This window comes from Budorcas taxicolor, chromosome 6, assembly GCF_023091745.1.
Source record: "Budorcas taxicolor isolate Tak-1 chromosome 6, Takin1.1, whole genome shotgun sequence".
Classification (NCBI taxonomy): domain Eukaryota; kingdom Metazoa; phylum Chordata; class Mammalia; order Artiodactyla; family Bovidae; genus Budorcas; species Budorcas taxicolor.
Window position 1 is genome coordinate 114,490,195 of NC_068915.1, and position 6,549 is coordinate 114,496,743.

Genomic DNA, 6,549 nt, shown 5'->3' on the forward strand with positions numbered 1-6,549 from the left:
CTTGTAGGAGACTGGGGAACAGACGTGTCTGGGGCCCGCTGGGGACCACAGTCACAGTCTCATGGTGAGGGCCATGTGGGTCTGTGTTCTTGGGCTTCTTACTCTGCGGCCAGGCCCCTGGTGTGGCCAGACTCGCCGGGTGGTCCTCACGGCCCCCTGGGAGGAGACGATGGTCCTCTGTCCCCCATGGCCCAGGCTGCAGCCCCAGGGGAGACAGCAGGTCAGGATTTGGGTCCCAGCTCCGGGCTTTGTTCACACGCAGTTCTCCTGGGATCTCCTGCAAGGTCAGTCCGTCTGTCCAGGCTTACCGTCTCCTCAGGCCGTTCTGTTTGCAAGGCGTTGTTGGAGGAGGTAGACGTTCTCCACAAGCCGGGGGGCCGTGGAGCTGCTGTGGCGGGCAGTGGGCTCTCTCCTGTCAAGCTCCCGTGAGAGTCCGTGCTCAGGGCTGAGTCTTGGGGCTGTTGGCTCAGGGATGCGGCGTGGGTTTCTCCTGGACCCCGGGTGCTGTGCTTCCTCACAGGGAACCTGGCGAGGGGTCTAGTCTGAGGAGACTGCATGGGAACCTTTGTGAATGAAGGAAGGCTTCTCTGGGGGTTAGCGGTTTATGTTACCCGGGATCATCTCTGCGCGTGCACATGTGTGCATGTGTGTGTGCGCGCGTGTGCATATGTGTGCATGTGTGTGCATGTGTGTGCGCGTGCGTGTGCATGCGTGTGTGTGTGTGTGCTTACCTGGTAGCTCAGCTGGTAAAGAATCTGCCTGCAAAGTAGGAGACCCTATTAGATTCCTAGGTCAGGAAGATCCCCGGAGGAGGACACAGCAACCCACTCCAGTATTCTTGCCTGGAGAATCCCCAGGGACAAGAAGAGACTGGAGGGCTACAACCCATGGGGTCACAAAGAGTCGGACAGGACTGAGCGACTAAACACAGGTGCTTGAGTTTCAACAGCTGGAGGCGGCAACTCTGTCCAGACACTAAGCTGTGTTCTCCCAGACTCAGTCCCTCGCGGCCACTCCCTGGACACCCGTGCTGGGGCCCAGAGCCACTCACCCAGCAACTGTCCGGTCTGCCATTTGTACTCGTCTGTGGTTCTAGAAGCTTCCAAACCTCTAGGTGTGCATGTCTGAAGGTGGGCACCACTGCCACACTACCCACTCAGCGGCCCAGCAGGCCAGCAGAGCGCGTGTTCTTTGTCAACATCAGTTCTTAAGCTTTGCTATCGTTGGTGCCCACTGCGACATCCTGGGCAAGTGCCCGAGTTCTGAGGCAGTGACCCCCTCTGTGGACCTCCCGCTCTGCCTGCAGTCCCCCTAGGTCCTGGCTGCATACCCAACGGGCTGCTGTGGAGGAGATCCCCGTGCCCAGAGTCCACCCACAGCAGCTCTCTGGACGCAGACTGAGGGCCCGGCAGGCCTCCGTGGAGCCCAGCAGACAGGACTCGGGTCCTGCCACAGGAACACTGCTCGGAGCCCAAAACGGCCGCTTGGCTTGGGGTGGAGGCCATGAGGGGTGGCAGCTGCGGAATGGAGGTGATGACGTGGGCTGGGCTCACGGCTGCAGGGCAGCCCCGGGGCAGTGACTTGCCCTCTCTGAGCCTCAGTTTCCCCGCCTCTTTTCGGAGGCTGTCATGCTGCTTTCAAGATGGTGGGTCGGCAGGCAGCCTGTGCGGTACCCAGTGCGCAGCGGGCCTCCTGTAAAGTGAGAGCTGCTGTTACGGGCAAGGTGACACCCCTGCTCCAGCCCAGGCGAGCTGCCTGCTGTTTCCAGCCTAGTTGTTAACATCGCCCAGGGGCAGGAGCTAGTTCCGTGGAGTCTAGTTTGGGGAGCCCACGCCTCACGTCATGGTGGGAGGCTCCAGCGAGGGCAGGGGTGGGGTCCCCTGGGAAGTCTCGACATCAGCTCCCTGTGCTCCCGTTCTATCCTCGTGGCGCGTGGGGGCTGGACTCACTGGTCACACCTGCATCCTGTCTGCCTCCTTTGGGGTCTGTTTCCTACGAAGGGTCAGCGTCTTGACTGGTGGTCGCTTCAGTCGCGTCTGACTCTTTGCGACCCCACGGACTATAGCCCCGCCCCAGGCTCCTCTGTCCATGGGGTTCTCCAGGCAAGAATCTTGGAGTGGGTTGCCATTTCCTTCTCCAGGCTTGACTGGGGAAGGACATAAAAAGATCCTGGGTCCCAGTCTTTTCTGATGAGGATATAAGAGCATGTGGGGCCCATCCCCACCTCTCAAGGCCCCTGTTTCAGTGATGGTCGCGAGGTGGTCAGGAGAGTTTCGGCAGTGGGTAGAGCGCAGGCATCCAGGGCAGCAGCTGGTGGGTAGCGGGGGGAGCTGAGGCCTCCCTTCCCGACTGCAGCCCCTTGGCTCAGCCCCAAAGCCCAGCAAGGGTGGGACTTTGTTTGAGTGGCGGCCTCGTCCTTGGCCCAGTGGTCCAGGGGGCCATCCCCGGTGAAGCCACCCACTGTGTCATCGTTTCCAGCTGGACCCAAGGCATGGCGTCCAGGAGCTGAGTGCCCGTCTGTCACGGTTTGCGGTGCCAGGAGAGAAGGGTGCCCAGACGGAAGTAGGTCCTCGGAGGACGCGGTTCTACCAGGCGAGTGAGCGAATGAGTGAGAGGATGGGCTGGAGTCCCTCCTCAATCCCTGCTGTTTCCTTCCTCCCGGCCCCATGCCTCCCCTGCAGAAATGGGTGGGAGGTGTGATTGAGGGCAGCGGTTTGCCTCATCCGTGGCCCCTGTGCAGCCTGCAGCGCTGGCCAGGGAGAGGTGCTCATCCCTCCCTCACGCATACTCGACAGTCAGCGCTCTTGGCCAATTCAGGCGTTAGTAAGAGTTGAGAGCCTGGTGGAGCCAGGCTCTTAGTTAGTTGCAGTTCGTTTCCAACTCACTGGGTGTCCTTGGCGGCTGGCTTCTCCAGCACCTCCCCACAGCAGGATATATTTAAGTGTTGTGTAAATTCTAAGATGCAATTCAAATAAAGCAAATTATTTGAGGGAATAATAACTATATATAGGGAGGGTCAGGGAGCAGTTAAAAAATATACCACCCAGGAGGTTCAATGAAAGCCATAATAATTCCAGCCCTGGGCTGGGTTGGGGGGTGTGTGGCTGCAGGTGTGAGAGGTGGTGACCGCTGGTCACAGCCCTGGTTCATAGTAGGCTCATTGACCTAGAGTCCCTTGGTGGGCCCCTGGGGAACCCCCAATGCTTGCAAAGGACAGCACAGTCCCCTTGTCTGTGACTTCACGACCAGGCTGTGAACCTACAGGTTAAACCCTCTCTTCTTCCTGGGAACTTCTCTGGCGTGGGAGAAACATGCCAGCTGGTGGCGCTTGGACCCTGTGCCACTTGGGTACAGTTCTGCCAGGTTACAATCTTCTCTTACAGCCTTAAATCCATTTGAGGACACGTGTGTATCGTGTCCCGTGGAAAATGCCACAGCTGGAAAGACAGCATTTACTGGAGGGGGCGGGTCTTCCTCTCCGTCTTCTGCCTTCCCCGGAGTCCCCGAGGAATTGTCTAGAAGGCCGCTCAGGCACAGGCCCCTCCCGGAGGAGTGCTGTTAGCCGTGTCTGTGCCTGGCACTCCAGAACATTTGCTCTGTCAGCTGATGTGGCTTACTCACTGTGTTGTCCTTCATCCCGGGCTTGCGGTCTTTTTTTTGTTTGGTTGTTTTTAAAGATCCTTTCCACGTGCACTTAAACGTATTGCAAAACGGCGTCCTGTCCCAAGAACTTTGTGACCCAATAAACACTTGATTCAAAGGGTCTCTCACTTCTCTGGGAAGGAGAAGACGCTGCCTTTGCCGTAGATTGAAGCCAGCTGCCCATGAGCTAGAGCGCAGGTCCCCGGCTGAGGCTCCGGGATGACCCTGAGCGGACCCTGCGCCTCGTGTGCGGGGAGGGGCACTCAGTTCTCCGATGTCCGGAGGACCTGAGAGCCACAGGGCAGGAACCATGCGCCCCTGCACAGGGGGAGGCTTCCTGCTTCCCCGCCAGCAACTCCAGGCAGAGGGTTGCGTGGGAGTGGGGTTGTCTCTCCGGGCCCCGAAGGGGTGGCCCCGAGCCTGTATTTAGAGAGCCCTCTTGCTTGAATTAAACATGGTAAGTTTCACTGCTGTCCCAGACACAGCATGGGGAGGGGCTGCTGGTCGAGTGGGGTCATGGTGGTTCCCCTAGACCTTAATGCTTCAGCTGGGCACTGAAAGAGGGGACGCTCAGGAAAGGATCTCCGGACTGACCAAGGAGCGGCCCCCAGTCACCCATAGACTCCTGGCTGTTGGGTCAACCCTGCCTGATCACCGAGAGCCCCTTGCTGGGGTCGGTGGAGAGCTGGTGAAGTGGTGGGTGAGTGACGGCTTGCTGCCATCGAGAACAGAGGCTCTGTTCTTTTCCAAGGCCCTGTGTGGCTTCTCGCCACACGGCGTCTTATTCCACAGGCAGCCACGTCGGCTGGTCCCATGGCTCGGGCAGCCGGGCCCTTGCAGACTCAGGCCCCATTGTCTCCTCTGGTTCACCTGTCCCATTCGGAATCACGGGTCCCCCGCCTCTGGCCCACTGTCCAGTGTGCTGGGTTGGCTGGCTGGGATTCAGTGGGTGGGGAGGATTTGGCCCTTGGAAAGGCTTAACCTTGCCTCTGACTTGTCCCCAGTGCTCCATCTGGGGGCTCAGACTCTCTTGGTTAAAAAGATTTTGCAAGAGGTTGTTCCTTTCAACGTCACTGGGGAGGAAAGAGGGTGATCCTAGAGGGGATTACCAAATTCTTCTCCCTGGGTCTTTGAAAACAACAGCTAGCACTGATCTTTCTCGTCCAGTCTGAAATGCTTCTGGTTTAAAGCTGTGTTGATATTTTTATGCACCACTCAGACAGAAGGACCAACCGGAAGAGAAGGCTATAATCGGAGGTGTGAAGCTCAGGGCTCAGGACTAGAAGTGAACCCACCTGCAGGAGGGGACGGCCAGGGGGCTCATCTGTGCCCACGTTGGCACATGGGAGTGGGAGAGGGGAATGGCGGGGAGGGAGCACGCCTCCTCGGGAACGGGCACCACCAGCTGGCACCCAGGAAGCCTGGGGTCCAGCATTCACCCAGGGCCACAAACCTCAGAGGAGAAGTCAAAGGAAAGTGTCCAGAGACTGGCAGGGCAACGCCAGAGGGTTCTGGAAGGATGAGGCTGCAGTCCTGGTGAACCAAGGGCAGCGTGGAGACTCCCAGACTCCGGAGGTGCTGGCGTGCTTGGAGTGAGCGGCTCCTTCTCTGAGCTCAGGATGGATCGACGCCTTCTGCCCACATGCACCCCAGCTTCTGGGCTAAGCTGCTCGTCCCAAGCCTCAGGACTGAGTGTCATGGGATTCCAGGGTCCGGCCTCCCCGCCTACCAGGACGGTTGGTAAAGGAGACCCATAGAGGCTCCTGGCTCCCAAGGTGGCCTGAGCCAGTGGCCCAGCTCGGGAGGAACGTGGCCCGGGGACAGTGCTGGTCTGAGGACCTCCGCGTCTGGCCCCAGCGCTCAGGCACCAGTACACGATGCACGTGCTGGCTGGACCACAGCAGTGGGGCTGTGTGAAGCGGCTGGCAGGCAGATGCGTGCACATCTGGAAAGCAGAGAGAGCACCTGTCCGGCTCCTTGGAGGGCGCGGTTTCAAAGGTGTTGGCTGAACCTCAGAGCCGTCCCAACCCTGGGAGCAGAGAGGGGCTCTAGCGATCACCTTTTTTCTCACCTGAGGGCTGAGGCCCTGGGGCCCCCTCCTCCCAGGTCCTTCAGGCCTCCTGCCCAGCCGGCTCCGGGTGATGCAGGCAGGAGACGGCGGGAGGGGAGGGGAGTGGGAAGGGGCTGTCTCACATCCCTAGGTGCAGACAGGCGTTTGCACTCCAACACCCTGGAGTTGGGGAGTCTGTGCTGGGCTCCCTGCATCTGGGGGGTGTGTGGCTGGTGGAGACACCCTGGGGAACCTGTATGCCACCACCTGGATGTCCACTGGCTGCTTTAAGGCACCCAGTTGGGACTGCCACGTTTCATTGCAGACCGTTTGACACCCTGAAAATGGGGTGTCAGACCCCCCACCGAGGTCCTGCGGGGAGAGGACTTCGCAGGGTGCAGGCTCAGAGGTGGGGCAGGGGGCGCCCAAGGTCATGGAAGAGACCCTTCAGGTGCATCCTCCAGCCTGCGACAGGGCGACAGGGCGACAGGGCGACAGGGCGGCAGGGCGGGAGGGCGACAGGGCGGGAGGGCGACAGGGCGACAGGGCGACAGGGCGGGAGGAGCGCGCACTCCGTCGCTCTGCTGGGAGCCAGGCCCGCAGCTGGGGGTAGCCGGCCTTCCGCCCACCCTCACCCCGCGCCAGTCGGGTCCAAGGCAGGCCGGGCCCCCGCCTCCCAGGCTCGCCCTCGGTCCAGGAGTCGGGGCTAGCCGGCAGCATCAGCGGGGGACCCGGCGGTCAGGTGGGAGGCGGAACCCAGCCCCAAGGGGGGCTCCTACCCCCGGGGGCGGAGCGGCGGCCTCCGGAAGCGGGCGCGCCCCCGGCTCCGCCGGTTCCTGGCGCGGCCGCTGTAACCC